This window comes from Dama dama, chromosome 24, assembly GCF_033118175.1.
Source record: "Dama dama isolate Ldn47 chromosome 24, ASM3311817v1, whole genome shotgun sequence".
Taxonomy (NCBI): Eukaryota; Metazoa; Chordata; class Mammalia; order Artiodactyla; family Cervidae; genus Dama; species Dama dama.
In genome coordinates this window covers 19,710,489-19,727,721 of record NC_083704.1, presented here as the reverse complement: position 1 = coordinate 19,727,721, position 17,233 = coordinate 19,710,489, and the positions used below count along the sequence as shown (strand labels likewise).

Sequence of the window (17,233 nt, the reverse complement as noted above, 5' to 3'; positions counted from 1 at the left end):
ACCCTATATGCAAAACAGAAAAAGAGACACAGATGTACAGAACAGACTTTTGGACTCTGTGGGAGAAGGCGAGGGTGGGATGTTTTGAGAGAACAGCATCAAAACATGTATATTATCAAGTGTGAAACAGATCACCAGCCCAGGTTGGATGCATGAGACAAGTGCTCAGGGCTGGTGCCCTGGGAAGACCCAGAGGGATGAGATAGGGAGGGAGGTGGGAGGGGGTATCGGGATGGGGAATACATGTAAATCCATTTTAATTTTTAAAATGTATTTTCAGAGGTAATACAGAATGCATTTCAAATTTTAGTGTTTGAAAGAATTTACATAGAAAGGCATATTTTTACCCCAGGAGACAGCCACTTTTTGACCAGTTTGTGTGTGTCTTTCACATAGATAATAGTATGCTGACTGCACCATTCTTCACTTCTTTCCAAAAATATGTGTAACAGCTTTGTTGAGATATAATTCTCATACCATCTGTACTTTTTTTTTTTTTTAAAAACAGATACATAGTGTTACACTTTATGCATATTCCATATTTTGTCATCTTTTGGTGAATAGTTATGCTTTTCTAATGTATTGGTATTATAAAACAAAGTTGAAATTGATGAGGTAGGTTATTTATCATATTTGTGAACATACATGCAAGAGACAAATAATGAGAAGTGTAATTTTTTCACTACAGGGTACATAATATCACCTGGGGATCTTTTAAAAAGTCTAAAACCCAGGCCTTATTCCAGGCCAGTTAAATCAGAGTCTCAGACTGGACACAGGCAGCGGTAGCTTTGAAGCCCGCCAGGTGATTACAATGTGCCAGACGAGTTCAGGAACACCTGGTCTAAGCATTTGTAATTTTAGAGGTGTTGCCAAATTACCCCCAGTCTAGACTGTACCAAAGGTGTGTGAGAGTGCCTGTTTTTGCTAAAATTTTATTGAATTACTGTATACAAGTGTTTGATCTTTGCAAGTCTGATATGTGAAATTTGTCTATTATTTATTTCTAGTTTGCATTGTGACCAGATTGTGTGAAGTGTTCTATTTCTAATTTTTATTATTTGAATTTATTTGTGGTCTAATACTATGCCAAAACCTTTGACTGTGTGGATCACAATAAACTGTGGAAAATTCTGAAAAAGATGGGAATACCAGACCACCTGACCTGCCTCTTGAGAAACCTGTATGCAGGTCAGAAAGCAACAGTTAGAACTGGACATGGAACAACAGACTGGTTCCAAACAGGAAAAGGAGTACGTCAAGGCTGTATATTGTCACCCTGCTTATTTAACTTATATGTAGAGCACATCATGAGAAACGGGGGGCTGGAGGAAGCACAAGCTGGAATCAAGATTGCCGGGAGAAATATCAATAACCTCAGATGTGCAGATGACACCACCCTTATGGCAGAAAGTGAAGAGGAACTAAAGAGCCTCTTGATGAAAGTGAAAGAGGAGAGTGAAAAAGCTGGCTTAAAACTCAACATTCAGAAAACTAAGATCATGGCATCTGGTCCCATCACTCATGGCAAATAGATGGGGAAACAGTGGAAATAGTGACAGACTTTATTTTTTTGGGCTCCAAAATCACTGCAGATGGTGACTGCAGCCATGAAATCAAAAGATGCTTACCCCTTAGAAGAAAAGTTATGACCAACCTAGACAGCATAATTAAAAAGCAGAGATATTACTTTGCCAACAAAGGTCTGTCTGGTCAAAGCTATGGTTTTTCCAATAGTCATGTATGGAAGTGAGAGCTGGACTATAAAGAAAGCTGAGCACCAAAGAATTGATGCTTTTGAACTGAGGTGTTGGAGAAGACTCTTGAGAGTCCCTTGGACTGCAAGGAGATCCAACCAGTCCATCCTAAAGGGGATCAGTCCTGGGTGTTCACTGTAAGGACTGATGTTGAAGCGGAAACTCCGATACTTCAGCCACCTGATGTGAAGAGCTGACTCATTTGAAAAGACCCTGATGCTGGGAAAGATTGAGGGCAGGAGGAGGAGGGGACGACAGCGGATGAGATGGTTGGATGGCATCACCGACTCGATGGACATGGGTTTGTGTGGACTCCGGGAGTTGGTGATGGACAGGGAGGTCTGGCGTGCTGCAGTTCATGGCGTCACAGGAGTTGGGCACGACTGAGAGACTGAACTGATCTATGTTTAATTGCTTACTGTCACCAAAACAAAATTAGTGCTAGGCCTGAAACAAGTGTCACCCACCCCTAATTTGGGTAAGTGCCTAAAACAGTAACTCATTAACCTGTAAGATCTTCCCCAATGACTTGGTAGTAGTGGTTTTTTTAGGCAAAATGCTTTGTTTTTCAGTGCATATCAAGAGTAGATGCCTTAATTTTTTAAAATCTTTTTCTTTTAATTTATTTATTTTAACTGGAAGCTAATTACTTTACAATATTGTAGTGGTTTATGTGTAAGTAGGTTTCTAGTAATATAAAAATGAGTGTGAACCTTTTTTAAGTAAATTTATTAGATCCATTAGCATCATGTTCTTAAAAGGATAGTCATTTTAATTTAGATTGTACATATTAAGAGTTTAGAGAACCAAGCAGTAAGTATTGGAACATGAAATCATTTTATGTCAAGTGCAACATTTATTTTTTAATTGTTCTTATTTTATGGTATTCTTAGCAGATGAAGAAGTCTTCAAAAGCTTAGCTGTAGTACAATTGAGAATTTATTGTTCCCCTTCAAATACGGGCCAAGAGCATGATCAAAAAAACCCCAAAAAACCATGGGGCCGTGGTGAATCTAGCTTATTCCTGGGTTTATAGCAGAAAGGTAAATTGTTTGCATGAGTGTTGGTTCAGTTTTCCTGTCTGACGGGAGGTGTGAACTCCCCGGAGCTCTGCCCTCTTCTCTCACCTTAATTTTACAGTAGGGTGCACCAAGCCATTGCTCAGAGAGAGTCACACCCCAGAAGCGTGTTTCCATTAAGAGCTAATCAACTTTCAGCAAACCTTCCGTAGCAGACAAATTAAATTTTAACTTCTTGAGTTCTTTTGGAGCAACATTTAACTCTTTCCCTAAATTGGAAAAAATATGCTGTGTAAGATTTATCATTTTAGTTGCTTAAAAATTGTTAGACCCCTGTCTGTTATGGCAAGATTTAAAAAAAATGCCCTTTAGAAGAAAGGAACTTTAGTGGTCTCTTAGAGGAAGTTCTTGGTGACTTCTTACCTTACGGCACGAGTCTCCTTCTGACTTCCCTCATTGGCTTTTGGTTCTTTTGTTCGTTCATTCACTCACTTATCAAATATCTACTCAGCAACCATTGAATGATGCTAGGACAAGTGATAATTAAGGTAAAGTTCTTACCACCTTCTAGGTGCTTAGAGTTTAGTGGAGGAAACAGATTTATCAATAGACTTTCTTTTTTATAAATTAAAAAAAATTTTTTTAATTGAAGGATAATTGCTTTACAGAATTTTGTGTTTTTCTGTCATATACCCACAAGAATCAGCCATAGGTACACTCATATTCTTTCTTTTTTAAGATTTTTTTTTTTTATGTGGACCATTTTTAAGGTCTTTATTGAATTTTTACACTACTACTTATGCTTTGTGTTTCAGTTTTTTGACGGTGAGTCATGTGGGATCTTAGCTTCCTCACCAGGGATCAAACCCTCACCCCCTGCATTGGAAGGCAAATTCTTAACCACTAGCTGCCAGGGCAGTCCCTAGCCATAGGCTTTCTCAAGACAGTGTAACAATTGCAGGGTACAGTCATATCCAGGAGGTTATGGGAGCACCTAAAGGAATTTAACCTAACTAGCTGTATAATTTTGGCACAGTTTCTTAACCTGACTATACCTAAGTTCCCTCATCTGGAAAATGGGGGTAGTGTTAGTATGTGGTCAACAGAAAATGCAATGTAAGTGTCCCTCTTCCCCTCCCCTATCTTTAACTTTTGCCATTTTAATTATGATATGTCTTCATTTGGGTCTGTTTGGGTTCATCTTGCTTGGGACCCTCCTCAGTTCCTGTACCTGTATATCTCTTTTCTTCTTCAAGTTTTCAGGTATAATTCCTGAAATACATTTTTGCTCACCTTTTCTCTTTATGAGACCTCTATAATGTGAATATCGGTGTGTTTAATGTTGTTCTACAAATCTCTTCAGCTATTCCTTTTTTTGTTGTTGTTGTTTTCTTTTCTGAGAGTGATTTCCATCATTCTGTATTCCAAATTACTTTTTGCATTCTTTTGTATCTGACTGCTATTCGCTTATTTCACTTATTTATTTCACTTATTTAATTTTTCATGTCTGGTTGCATCCTTCTTATATTTTCTTATTCTTTATTAAAATTCTCACTGTGTTCATCTATTCTTTTCCTTAATATGGTTAACAGTTTTATAATTCACTGAAAAAAATTCAATGCTTTGAATTTTTATCTGGTAAAATATTTTTTTCAGGGGTGTCTTTTGATCTTTGATTTGAGACTTGTTTCTTTGCCTTTTCATTTTTCTTAACTTATTCTGCATCTATAAATTTAGGCGCCACATGTACAAATTGCCATCTTAAAGTGCTGTCCTTATGTGGGAGCCTCCCTAGGCAGACTGTGTGTGCCCTGGGCCTTTCGTGGGAGATCTGAATGTGCCAAGGACAGAACACACATCTTCCCTCAGTGTGTGCTCACACCTCTGTCCTTGGCAGGGGTTGGGGCTGGAGATGGAGAGGCTATGGCTGGAGCTGGGTGTGAGGTGGGACTTCCTCTCTGCTCAGTGGCCGTGGCCACCCTCACAGGGGCAGGGTCTGACCCCACGTTGTAGAGCTGAATCCCTGATGGTCAGGCTGGACTAGCTCTTTCTGTTTAAGCGTGTGCCTTCCGGGCTCCTGGCACTGGGACCCTCGTCCCAGAGAGGGGCAGTGCTGAAGCCGGGGGTCCCATGGGGGCTCTTGGCTCCTGTCAGCTACAGACAGAGGTCTGACCTGTCTCTGAAGCACCGCCTGTGGAGACTCCAGCAGCTGTTTCTCTGTCTCTTCTCGGAGGCAGTGTCAAGTCCAGATCCCCTTTGTCCTTAGCCTGCTCTCTCCATCCTGCTTCCAGGGCAGGCCAGCCCGTGCTTCTGCATGCTGGGAGGCCAGGCTTCCCGCAGCCCTGCTGTTCATCCCACTGATCCTCCAGCTGGCCAGAGGCTTGTCTCCCTGGGTAGGACCCCAGGGTTGGGGCACTCAGTCAGCGGCTCAGAGCCCCTCTTCCCCAGGGCGGGTCTCCACCTGTGGATCCTCCCCTTTACTCTGCATCCCCGCTCTTGGCACAGGTCCTGACCTGATCACTTTTCTTCCCTCCCTCCCCAATTATGTGTGGATCTTTATTGCAGACAGAGTCTTTTTGCCAGTTTCCAGTTACTTTCCACTGAGATTTGTTCCCCATGTAGATGTACTTTTGATGTGTTTGTGAGGGAAGGCAGGCACCACACTCTCCTGCTCTGCCATCTTGAATCCATCTCCCACCGCTGTTAGCTATTTTTTGAAAATGAAACATACCTTCCATTCTTATGAAAGATTTTACACTTGAATGTGTTCATTTTATGTTGTTTGGTTCTAGAGAAATCCACAGCATATAAGTGTATTAGAATGTCTCTCTGCTTTCCTTGTAAACGACTTTTTGATTTTGTGACCCTGTGAAGTTTGTGACTCCTGGACTTTAGCCAAGGATGGTTCTTTCAATACAGAAATCTTTTCTTTCAATGCAGATGTGAATTCAGGGTTACATGACTACTTAGCAGCTATTTCACGATCAGAAGTGGATGGTTTCAGCTTACTTTTATGGTGTGACATTTACAAGTCAATCACTTCTAAGTGGTTCTAAACTCTAGTTTATTGTACACCTTTGAAAGTGTGGTTCTCCAGTTGTGTACAATGTAGAGTGGTGGTAAAACTGAGTCGGGGTTCAGTAAAACTTTCTGGGTTTCACAAGACATCCTTATCTGCAGGCTTCCCCTTGTTGTCTAAAGCAGAGACTCACAAGCTATGGCCCACAGGGCCAGAACCTGCAAAGTAAGAGTGGTGATTACATTTTTAAAGATTCGTGCAACTTACCAACACAGAAGAATTAGAGGCCCAGAGACGTTGTGTCTGGCAAAGCCTAAAATACATACTTTCTAGCCCTTTTCAGAAGATCTTTCCTGACCCCTGAACTGAGGGAATAGAACTTTTTTGTCTTTATTCATGTGAACCCTAACCCCTAGAAAGAAATATTAGAACATTAGTGCTGTATGGTACTTTGGAGAGATCATCTGAATGTTTAAAAATGTATATTACATTTTTTTTAGCCTGGGAGTTTTTTTTTTATAATTCATGATATACTTTTGGAGGTGCCTAAAATTATTCCTGGTTGGTGAGATCAACAAACAAAGAGATGGCTGCCCTCAAAAAATTAATGTGTTATACTCACAGATTCCAAGAGGAGGGGGTACCCCACGCCACGGGCAGCCACATGGGGAGGCAACAGAGGCAGGCAGGAGGCGCAGGAGCCGAGAAAAAAACGTGGGCAAGAGCCTGTCTGTGGTCCACAAGGGAAGGAGTGCGTGAGCTGGCTTAGGTTTGGCTGCTTGACCAACTTCACTGGGCTTTGAGGTGAGGGGTTTGTCTCTCCTTACCTGGTACGTGGCCCTAGGATGATAAGGGCAGGGAAGTAGCGGCCTGGAGTTTAAGGGCTTTGTATGAAGGAGGCTGGTGGGGGTTTGGTTGGTTTGCATTGGAAAGGCAAGCCGTGAGAGGGGCCTTCCCTCCAGAGTTAGCGAGATCCTGGGCTTCCCTGGTGGCTCAGTTGGTAAAGAATCTGCCTGCTCTGCGGGAGACCTGGGTTCAATCCCTGGGTCAGGAAGATCCCCTGGAGAACGGAGTGACAATCCCCTCCAGTATTCTTGCCTGGAGAATCCCATGGACAGAGGATCCTGGAGAGTTACAGACCACGGGTGGCAAAGAGTCAGACACAACTGAGTGATTAACACACTAAGACGTCAGAGAATCAAAAATTCAGAATAAAAGGATATGATTAGCATCCTGATGTCTTCATTTTACACATGAGGAAAGTGAGGCCCTCAGAGGGAATTTGGATGCCCCAGACCCCATGCCCAATTCAGAGAAGATCAGATTTTGGATCTAGACCTCCTGGCCCTCTGTCCTTTGTACTATCCAGCAGAACCACTTTTTAAAAGGTACCCAAGTGAATACAACAGTGTACGTTGAAGTCAGATTGTTTTACGCTTCTTTGTGTCACACTACTGGTAAGATTGGTTCAGTTCCTCAGCATGGTTGTCTGTGGTGCTGTGTGGATCTTATCATGGCACCTGCAGGCTTTTTCTTTGTTTCCCTCTGCCATCATCACTAGTTTCTGGTTCTCCTCTCTGTCTATTTTTATCACTGAGGCAGCTCCTGGCACAATTCTGGTTAGTAATTTCCTGATTGCTGACCTCTTCGTTTCCTCTGCTTGTGACTTAAACCACTCCTACAGGGTTGGAATACTTCCTCATGTTAATTATGAGATAGCTAATCATCCTATCTCCTACAGGAACTGATGTGTTTATGTAAACCCTCATGGAGTATTAAATTCTCTCCATCCATCCCAGTATTCTGATTGAATTATGGAAGGATGTGTGAGTGTGTGTGTGATAGAATTATAGAAGAATTATGATAGAATTATGGAAGGATTGTGTGTGTCTGTGTGTGGTTAGTCATGTCCAACTCTTTGTGACCCCGTGGACTATAACCCACCAGCCTCCTGTATCCATGGAATTTTCCAGGTAAGAATACTGGAGCAGCTTGCCGTTTCCTTCTCCAGGGGATCTTCCCTACCTGGGGATTGAACCTGCCTCTCTTGCGTCTCCTGCATTGGCTGGCGGGTTCTTTACCAGCTGAGCCACCAGGGAAAGATACCAGACTAAAACTTCAGGAGTTTGATCCAAGGCCATCTATTTTCCTTTGTGATTTGTGAGGAAGATCAATCGTAATTGACTCAAATCTGTTTTGACCTTTTAGAGACATCTTTCCTTTTCCTAGTGTAGGTAGTGGTAACACTTCTGCTTGTTTTCTTCCACTGTTGCTCATCACAGAGATTGTCCCTAAGTTCCTGCTGACTTGGTGCACATTCCATTGCCTAACCTTATTGTATGGGGGTCAGCCGGGTCCACTGAGACTGTTCATCTCTGTCCTTAGAAACAGCTTAATCTTTTCACTCCGTATTCCCACAGCAGCCCTGCGTGCTGGGAACTTGTGTTTTGTGTGCCCTCTATCCCTCAGTGGTGTTGGACTCTTTTGCGACCCCATGGAAACTATAGCCTGCCAGGCTCCTCTGTCCATGGTAGTTCCCAGGCAATAATACTGAAGTGGGTAGCCATTTCCTCCTCCAGGGAATCCTCCTGACCCACGAATCGAACCTGCATCTCCAGCTTTGGCAGATTATTTTTTACCACTTGCACCACCTGGGAAGCCACACTGGAGGCGTACTCACTCTAGTTATCCTCCTCTGGCTTGCATGGGTTCAGTGACAGCTTTCGTTACAGAGTGGCAACTGGGTCCTGACCAAGAACCCAACAGGCCAATGTGTCTGGTCACATGGTGTCTGAGCTCTAACCACACTTGTCATATCGGAGGCCAGCATTTAGTTGAAGTCTCTGATCAGGGCAACGCCTGAGGTTTTGTGGTCTGCAATCAACAATAACTCACAGTTCCTTCCTTCTTTATTTAATAGATGTTCAGAGATCTTTAACAAAAAGCTACCTAACATTTTCTCCTGAAGTAGTTCCTTACTTGCTCACAACAAAACTCATTTGTATCTTTTCTCTTCTTCACAAAGTCTCTTGAAGTTTTGCAGTTTATTTCCATTGTAGAATTATGGAACTTCGGGGCAGAATCTGCTGATATTTTTCTGTGTACAGGAATAGTTAATATTATTTTTTTATTCATTGAGTCACCCTGCAAGTAGTGTTCTCTGAGTCGGGTGAAACGTACACGCTTCTGATTTTCATGGAGCTTATGAATGCCTGGAGGGTAACAGAATAAACAAGGAAATCAACTTAAAAACCCCGTGTACAGAATAATAAAAAGCAGGGTTAGAGAGTGGAGAGTGATGGGTGGAGTCAGCTGCTTTTAAGAGGGTGGTCAGGGCTTCTTGGGAAGGTGACAGCATGTAAGAGTGAGGTGAGGGAGCTGAGTAGCTGTGTTAATGCTAGCGTCCTAATGAAGGAAGTGAGCCTCTGTTTTACTGGGACTTACAGATGAAGGGAATAAGAACAGTGTCAATGCAGCTGCAAGTGTCAGTAAGATGAGAATGAGCTGGCAGCAGGAGTAATATCGTAGGGCTTATTTTTAGTGGCATTCAGGGGCAAAAGCCTGGGGGCAGGGGTGGCGGTTCACTGAGGAGGGAATGATGGTGGAAACAGGGAGCACCAGTAATTCTAAAAAGAGTTTTCCTATAAAGCAGAGCTGAAAAATGGGGAGCTGGAGGGAAATTCGGTGTCAAAGCAGTTTTTGGCTTGTTCTGAATATTTTAGTGACGTTTCTCTGTTGATGAGGATGATCTAAGTGCAGAAGTTGATAAACTTCAGTTTAGGGGCCAAATCCAGCCCACCTGCTTTTGTAAATTAAAAGTTTTATTAATAAAGACCCTGATGCTGCGAAAGATTGAGGGCAGGAGGAGAAGGAGGCGACAGAGGATGAGATGGCTGGATGACATCACCGACTGGATGGACGTGAGTTTGAGCAGACTCCCAGAGATGGTGAAGGACAGGGAGGCCTGGCGTGCTGCAGTCCACGGGGTTGCAAAGAGTCAGACACGGCTGTGTAACAACAATAGCAGAAAACAGGCCACACTTTTCCATTTGTTTATCGTTTGTGGCTGCTTTTGTGCTGCAGTGACAGGGTTGGGTAGTTAAAGAGACCACATGATCTGCAAAGCCAGAAGTATTTGCTTGTGTCCCTTTACTAGAACAGTTTCCCAACCCTCAATCTCACAGTAAGGGTAAGGTGGGTGAAGCCACAGAGTGAGCAGTGCCTTGCCAGACTGATACCTTGCCTCCTGAGGGTAGGCCCTGCAGCGCCCCCTCAGGGACAGGCGTTAGAATCCTGTGCACAGGCACAGGGTAGGTGAGCTGGGACGTTGGCAAGTGATGCTCTGGGTTTGGGATGCTTACAAATGAGACGTTTGAAGTGGTGCAGTTAGTAATCTGTCTAGAAACTGGGTACCTGAGGTGGGGAGATTAGAAAACAGTTTGGAAGTGTTGAGATCAGTGAATTGAGAGATGAAGGTATTGAATTCTTATTTGAATAACTGGAAACCATGTTCTGTATTCCTATTTTTAGAATATTTATAAAAATACTAACACTGTACTAAACCTCCATGCTGTTTACATATTTTCTCTTTGGGGCTGTTGTCATTTGTTACTTACCTTTTCCCCCCTGATTTAAAGTAGAGAGTAAAATGGTAAATATTACTGTGATTATTATAATTTTCATTTTTATGAGTTCCTCTTTTTATACTTGCTTGATTCCCAGGGATGCAGTGGTAAAGAATCCACCTACTAATGCAGGCGATGTGGGTTTAGTCCTTGGGTCGGGAAGATCCCCTGAAGAAGGAAATATCAACTCACTCCAGTATTCTTGCCTGGAGAATCCTCATGGACAGAGGAGCCTGGCGGACTACAGCCCATGGGGTCACAGAGAGTTGGACATGACTGAACACATACACACACAAACACACTTTTCACACTTGCCTTTGAAAAATTAAGACATTATTTTCCCCTGTGAAAAACGTGTTATGTCCCCCATAATAGACTGTTGAACCGTGTTCAGAATCACTATTTATTTTTAGCTCCTTCAGATAGGCTGGAGCTCAGTCCTTTCTCGAACCCTGCTGAGAGGTGTTTTTTAGCCTGGGCCTTCGTAGCTCAGTTGGTAAAGAATCTGCCTGCAATGCAGGAGACCCTGGTTCGATTCCTGGGTCGGGAAGGTCCCCTGGACAAGGGATAGGCTATCCACGCTAGTATTCTTGGCCTTCCCTTGTGGCTCAGCTGGTAACAAATCTGCCTGCAACGTGGGAAACCTGGGTTCAAGCCCTGGGTTGGGAAGATCCCCTGGAGAAGGGAAAGGCTACCCACTCCAGTATTCTGGCCTGGAGTATTCCACGAACTATACAGTCCATAGGGTCGCAAAGAGTCGGGCACGACTGAGCGACTTTCACTTTCTATCTAGAACAGACATCTTCTGTCTGGAAACATATCCGTGTCTTTCCTGGTGCCGCTTGACGCAGCCCTTTAGTGGTGGATGCATGCAGCCCATGATCACTGGTTTTCTCCACCTAAGCTCTACACTGTCAAGAGCCCTAGGCTTCCTCGGCCCCTAGACACAGCCAAAGACTGTTCTGCAGGCTCTGGCCATCGTGGAGATGACACGACAGCATTGTGAACAGAGCTCTGCTCACATACCGCGGTTCTTTTAGCACAGGAGTCTAGCCTGGGCTATCAGAGCATGATGCAAATTCTAGGACTGCCTTCCGAGCCTCCAGAGTAGTTCAACCTTGGTTCAGTGGCAGCCTCCTCAGGTCACCGGTCATTATTAGGGAGTGACCCAGTTGCATAGAGAAACTTTTCTGTGGGGTCTGTGCAGACACTTTCGTATGTGCGAGTCCACAGTGACCTATTCCAGCCTGTTCTGTGAGGAGGCGAAAGCTTGAAGTGGCCTGTGTGCCAGTGAAATGAGACCTTCCCTGTGGGTGGTTCTAGGGGGAGTCAGTGCCCGTGACTAGACGGCAGTCATGGGCATGGGTACGACGCACACCTCCGGTAACTTTCGTGAGCCGTTGTCACCTAAACATTGACGTCCTTCGGCAGAACACTTGATTTTTCATGTATATACAGGGTGTGCTGTCAAAGCAGTCTACTGTATTCTTTACCATAATCAACATTTTTCCATTTGTTTATCCAGTCACCACAGGCTGGATCGTTACCTTCAGGATTTAAAAGGAATATTCTTTAAATGATTTGTTTATTTAACATCTTCATTTTAACTGGTTCATTCCGGAATGTATCAAGATGACAGTTGAATCAGTTGCCTCCGACCAGAATATTAATGTGTGACACATTTATTTTGACTGGTGCATTTATTTTTCTTGGCTTGATGGGAGTTTCCAACTCTTCTTATTGGCATCTTTGAGTTTTGACTCATCAACTTAATGCCTTTTTGTCATTTTGCACTTGTAGAGCAAATTTGTCTTTCTTTAGATGGTGTTAAAATATGAGCACAGAAAACAATGCCAAAAGGAGAAGATAATGTCGTCTGGCAATGAAGCACCCTACGGTGCCCTTATTTTGATATTTTGTGTTTATAGTTACTAGCTGTCTTTACAAATCACAGTTCATTTAGAAACCTTTACCTGGTTATTGCAGCCAGCAAACCTTCGTGGCATCCTAACTGTAGAAATAACAGCTAAATAAAGTCTCTTGGTATGATCAGTGTACCTTCTAAAGTCTGAGAGAATCGGTCTCTTGATAATTTTGGGCAAGTTTTAGCCTTATATTTCTGTTGTCACGTTTGTGCTTTCTTTGGATGATTTCCCTAGGTAATGGACCATTGTAGAATTAACAGTCTAACAGTCTTAAGCTGCACGTTCCTCCTTGTTGTTGTTAATCTACTCTTGATGAAGCCAGGCGTTGTCTGTGATTCCGTCGCATACACCTGTCACTGTCAGTCAACTCTGTAGAACAAAGTGATACCCCACTGAATGGAATGTAACTTGAGGCACAAGACAGACTCCCAATTCAGCTCTCCTGTCTCCACACCAAATTCTCTCACACGTCAAGTCTTCTGATTCCATGTGGTGACAGTTATTGGTCAGAATGTATTACAGTGTTTGCTGTACAGATGGGACCTTTGTCATATAATTGAAGAGCACAAGAGCTGCCAGACTAAACAGTGGTCTGGGTTTCAAATAATGTTCTGTGACTTCCTTGGCATGTTTTTATCACCATCCCAAACATGTGTTATTACTTAGCATTCTCGGCCACAGCAGATTCCAGAGGAAACAAGCCCATGCGGTGAAGGGGACTGGCCCTGGTTCTTTAAGGAGGTAAATGCCGTGTGCCCTCAGGACGCACGTGGTGTGTGCGCCTCTCTTCTCTGCTTGGACTCGTATATCCTGCTTAAGCCAACTGTTTACAGACTCAACATAACGGTCAGCTTTTAGGGACAGATATCATTAGGTATCTTGACATTCTGAAGAAGGGTGGGCCCAAAGGGCAAATGGACAAAGAACTTGAAAAGGCCATTTCTAACAATAAACGTGAAAAAGAGTTGCCCTCATTAGTAATCAAAGAAAATTCCACCAAAATAATAAAAACATCATCATATTGATGGAGTTTTTAAAAATGTTAATAGCCCTTGTTCACAGACTAGTGGAACACGGACTGTCACAAATGGGTGCATCTTTTGTGGCAGGCAAACTGCCAGTATGTGTTAAACCTTAAATATAGCCTTTGATTCCACGTCTAGGAATTCATCCTAACAGAAAAGAGTAAGAGATGCACACAGATTCTTACATATAAGAATGTCCATTAAAGCATGATTTAAAACAGCAGCAACACTAACAGTAAAGACAGTTGGTATCTATTTTGACAGAGAGTTTTCCATGTACCAGACAGTGCCGGGTACTTCACAGGCACAACCTCATTTGCTTCTCAGCATCAGGAAGGGAAGCAGGCAGTGGTATCACTTGGGAGAAAAGTAATGTTCGGGGTTTCACACTTTCCTGGGAGCGCAGAGCTAGGAGGGTTGAATGAGAAGTTGAACTCATTTGACACAATCCCTTAACCACATTTTACTTCTCTAATGAATACTACCAAAAAGTGGAAAACAGGGGTCCATCAATAGAGGAATTCTAACAAGTAGGTTAGAAGAATATACAGTAGAATATTGCTCAGCTATTAAAAAGAATGAAATAAGGCCATTTGCAGTAACATGGATGGACCTAGAGATCGATATGGGGCTTCCCAGGTGGCTCAGTGGTAAAGAATCTGCCTGCCAATGCAGGAGATGCAGGTCTGATCCCTGGGTCAGGAAGATCTCCTGGAGGAGGAAATGGCAACCCACTCCAGAATTTTTGCCTGGGAAATCCCGTGGACAAAGGGGCCTAGTGGACTACAGTACATGGGATTGCAAAGAGTTGGACACGACTTAGTGACTAAACAACAGCAACAGAAATGATCCTACTAAGTAAGCCGGACAGAGAAAGATAAATATTGTATGATACCACTTCATATGTGAGATCTAAAAAATCGATTCAAATGAACTTACTTACAAAAGAGAAATAAACTCACAGGCATAGAAAAAACTCATGGTTACCAAAGGGGAAAGGACAAAGGATAAATTAGGAGTTTGGGATTTACAAAAACACACAATTATATGTAAAATAGATAACCAGCAAGGACCTACTGTGTAACATAGGGAACTATCCTCAGTATTTTGTAGTAACCTGTATGGGAAAAGAGTCTGAAAAGGATATATATATATAATACATATATATATATATATATATATATATAACTGAGTCACTTTGCTGTACACTGGAAATTAACACAACATTGTAAATCAACTGTACTTCAATTAAAAAAGAAAAAGTTGACAACTAACAAACAGAAAAGAAAGGTATGTAGATATGAGAACTAATATTTAATTGAATATGTGATGACATGGGAAATGTTCTTAATACTTTAAAAATCCCAATGTATGTAGTATGACTTGACTTTTTCTCTTACCCCGTATTATGATGTAATACACCTAATGGTTTGTCAGAACAGGCAGATTCCATTTCTAATCCCAGGTCTGTCGTTGGCTTTGTGAATGAATGACTGTGAGCGGACTGTTTCACTAGCCTAAGTGTCAATGTTTTCTTCTGTAAAATGGACTCAGCTATGGTTATTGGACATCAAACCAGCTATGGCTGTCCAAGCAACACAAAGAACATGCACAAGAAACAGTAACTATTATTTTAAAGATGAAGTTGGTCCCATGTCTTATATGAATCCAAAAACAGGGAAGTAATATATTAAAACTTACTAATGATTTTCTTATAGTGCAGACATTAGAATATTTTATTTGTAATGCTTTGCTATTCTCCCCAGTAGAACATTCAATGAATGTATTTTATGCCTCTGTATTTATATATTTTATGAAAATAATTTAAATAGCTATATATAATTATTAAGGCTTTTATTCATTTTGTATAATCAAGAAAAAGCATACATTTCTTAAGTACATACCCAGACACAGACTGGTGGTTCTTATCAAAAGCTATAACATGAATGACAATCTATAACCCATCTTATAGTTTTTGTGGTCAGCAGGATAGCCTTTGGTTCAATGGTTTCAGGTTGATCTTCTCTCTATTTTTATCTGTTAGCACCAGTATCATGGATTGATCTTAGAAGTAGCTCCTGAAATGAGCTTGGGGGTCCTAAAATTACTCAGTGTAATGAAAGTGCAACTTCTAGGAACAGAGACTAAACTGAAGATCTGAACACCAAGAAGATGAAGCTATTCTTTTTGATTCTTTTCCATTTCACTCCCTTTGACATCCTTTTCTGGTGAACTTTTGAGACTTCCAGGTTTTCTTTTTTTGGCCAGCTCTTTATTGACATATTGGTGTTCCATAGATGTCTGTCCTCACTTGTCCTTCCTCTTTCCGAGTTTAACTCATCTTCTTATCCAGGCTAGCCTTTCCCTGAAACATTGTCTTAATATTGTATCTTAGAGCAGCTGAAAATCATGAACTCTGCAAATTAATTAGCTGTGTACCTTGGATAAGGTTCAATTCTAGTGTCCTTCTCTGTAAGGTCACTCATGCCTATCTCACAGTAAGGATTAAGTAAGAGATGAAGTTCTAAGACCAGTGAATTGTTGTATAGGAGCTTCCGCAGATGAGGTTGCTTGCTGTGATGTTTGTTGTTCCGGTGGCGGTCATGGTGGTGGCCTCCAGGTAGGACAAATGAAGTACTGAAGTCATTCTGAACTTCTTTCCTCTTCTCTCTCTCCTGCATCAGATAGATTTTCTTTTATTTTCCTTAAAAATATATAAAAATTAATGAAAAAAAATAAAAAAAAATAATAAAAAAATAAAAAATAAACTCCTATTTCTTGAGTCTTAAAAAAATTTCTTTCTGAGTCATTGGGAGCATGGAGTCTTAGCCCCTGGACCACCAGGGAAGTCCCTGTATTTGACAGATTTTCAAGTCATGTTGATACAGCCTTGCTAATCTTTTCCTGTTTACTCCTGCTTTGGTTCTTATCACCTCTTGAGAGTCATCACTGACAGCTAACTGATCTTCCTGTTCCCAGTTCTTTTTGTGTTCAGGCCATCCTCTCGCTATAGCCTGAATAATCATTGTAAAAATTTAAAGCTGGTGATGGCATCGTTGCCTAGTCCTTCTCTTAGTGGCACCCAGTCACCTAGATCAGGGACATGTGCTAACTCATCAAACTTCTTCTGCGAAAGGCCAGATAGTAAACATTTTAGGCATCACTCGCCATATGGTCTCTGCTGTAGCCTCTCAGCTGTCACTGTGGTGTAAAAGCAGCTGCAGACAGTGTGTGAAGGAATGAGCATCGCTGTGTTCCAATAAAACTTTATGGAAGTTGAAATTTGAATTTCATGCAATTGTCATATGTCATGAAATCTTCCTTTGATTTTTTTCCAACCATTTTGAAACCTGACAATATTCTTTGCTCGTGGGCCACACTGGCAGGTGGCGGGGTTTGGCCTGCAGGCTGGAGTTTACCAAGTAAGTTAAGCTCACCAGCATGGATAACAGGATCATCTGCAGTCAGCCCTGGTTTATTCCTCCAGCCTGATCTTGCACTGCCTTCTCTTTACTTCTTCCACTTATGCGATAAACTTGCCTTTTCTGTGTCCTTAAGGAGCCATTCTGTTTTTACTTTCTCTCATGCTGTTCCCTTTGCCCAGGGCGCAGCTCATTCTTATCTGTCCTCTCTCCGCTTCTGCTCCATCCTTCATTGACTGTTGATCTATAACCTACTCCTCTTTCAGAGTTCAGCTCAAGCAGTCCTTATTCTGTGCAGTGCGGACACTGATCTAAGCAGCTGAGGTTTGTGTCTCAGCCTCACTTCTTGTCGCTAGACCATTTCGTTGTGCCTTAGTTTCTCATTAAAAAAAAAAAAAAAGAAGAATTAGTCATCACCATCATCCCTGTGGTTTCTCTTTG

The 17,233-nt window shown here is 42.1% G+C and overlaps 1 protein-coding gene across 4 annotated transcripts in view; it reads left to right on the top strand.

Annotated features, from left to right (window-relative positions):
- The window catches only part of ULK4 (unc-51 like kinase 4), a 524,814-nt gene that overhangs the window by 218,320 nt on the left and 289,261 nt on the right, over nt 1-17,233 (top strand). The gene's annotated exons all lie outside the window — the stretch shown is intronic.